This window comes from Stenella coeruleoalba, assembly GCF_951394435.1.
Source record: "Stenella coeruleoalba genome assembly, chromosome: 2".
In the NCBI taxonomy this organism is placed as follows: domain Eukaryota; kingdom Metazoa; phylum Chordata; class Mammalia; order Artiodactyla; family Delphinidae; genus Stenella; species Stenella coeruleoalba.
The window spans coordinates 110,476,213-110,478,022 of record NC_137147.1 but is presented as its reverse complement, the minus strand read 5'-3'; positions in this window follow the sequence as shown (position 1 = coordinate 110,478,022).

Genomic DNA, 1,810 nt, shown 5'->3' with positions numbered 1-1,810 from the left:
GCTAGAGTGAGGAAGGAAGGAATCATCTTGTAGGGCCAAGGCTAAAGATGTCGGCCCTCTTCCCCACAATCCAATCTAGTCCTTTACCCACTCCATTCTGCTGCCCCTGAACTTACTATAAGCAAGACTTATAGCCTCTATTCCAAGCTCTACAACATGCATTATCTTACTTTGTCCCAACAATTGCCCTGGAAATCAGGATCCCCACTTCATAGATGAGAAAACTGAGGTTAAATTGCCCAAGTTCTGAGAGCTTGGAAGGGATGAAGCTGGGACTCTAAACCCAGATCTGTCTGATTCCATAGCCCAGCCTCCTAACCATTAAGCCATACTGTCTCCCTGTGCTAAGTGAGTGGGGCTGGTGACAGTGTTCCCCTGTGCTCCCGGAGCCTGGCTGAGGGGCCCAGTGAAGAGCCAGGGGCCACAGCAAACCAGCTCCAGGGCCTCACCTCCCAGAACTTAGGCTCTGCCATCCCACAGTCAGCCTGAGGCCTGGGCGCCAGGGCTAGCCCAAACTAAGACAGAAGGAGGCCAAGCTATCCTGGAGAAGAAAGGATAGTATGCAGAGCTCTGCTGACAGTGAATTCTCATAATTCACCAAATCCTTTCACAGGAAATCCCTCCAGGCTTGCTCTAATGAGTAGGGGGTGGGGGGAGAGGAGGAATGATTCTGGATATTCAGAACCTTCCTGGGAATCACAAGGCCATTTCACCACTCCATATCTAGCTGCCTGTGCACAAGGCAGCACTCTTTGGCAAAAACTAAAACCATGCTAAAGGTACATCAATAAGGGACTATGGTGTGAGCACTCCATGGAATATTATACTGCAGTGAAAAGGGGTGAGTTGGAACAGTCAGTATCAACAGCACAGCAATCTGACACTTCAGAATCCAGATGAAGAAGTATACATGAGGGACTTCCCTGGTGCTCTAGTGGTTAAAACTCCATGCTCCCAATACAGGGGGCCCAGGTTTCAACCCTGGTCAGGGAACTAGATCCCACATGCTGCAACTAAGACCCAGCACAGCCAAATAAATTAATAAATTTTTTTAAAAAAGAAATATACATGAAAACTGATGAATCTTGTTTACAACTGTCAATTAAATATATATAAATTTCCTGACAGTACAATATGTCAAGATCTTTATAGTACTGTGCAGCCTTGGACAAATAATGATTTGCCATTATTTTCATCGTAAAAAGTGTGGGATTGACTGTTTTCTAAGTCTCCCTCCCCTTAGGAGAAAGGATTATTATTTTTTTAACTTTGGTTTAAACCCTTTCAAATCATGAAATATTGCATAACTAATTGCTTCTTTCCTGTTTGAAATCAAGGCCATTATCGATTGGTTCCACCTTCTTTTTGTGTGATGGACAGATTAAATATGTCCCCTCCTCATTCACAGCAGCTAGAATAAACTAAAAACAGTTGCCCTGACCAACCTTATTCAATGTCAATTATTACTTCATCATAACGTTAGAGTAATAACTTGGGCATATCTTCTCCAATATTTAACAAAGTAAGTTCTGAGGAGAAAGTGATGTAATTTCATTATTGAAGGTTTATTTGTACCTCCTGCCATTTAATTTTTTTTCCAGTTAAAATTATCCACTATGATTTAAATGGATGAACATTTAAATCAACTAAGACCAACTATGAGTCAGCTAAACACATCCTGACATGGAATGATCTCAGATACGCTGTTGAATGAAAAAAAAGCAAGTTACAGGCAAATTGCCATAATGTTACCTCATTTATACTATGTGTTTTCTAAGGATACATATGTTTATGTGAGTGCACAGGGACC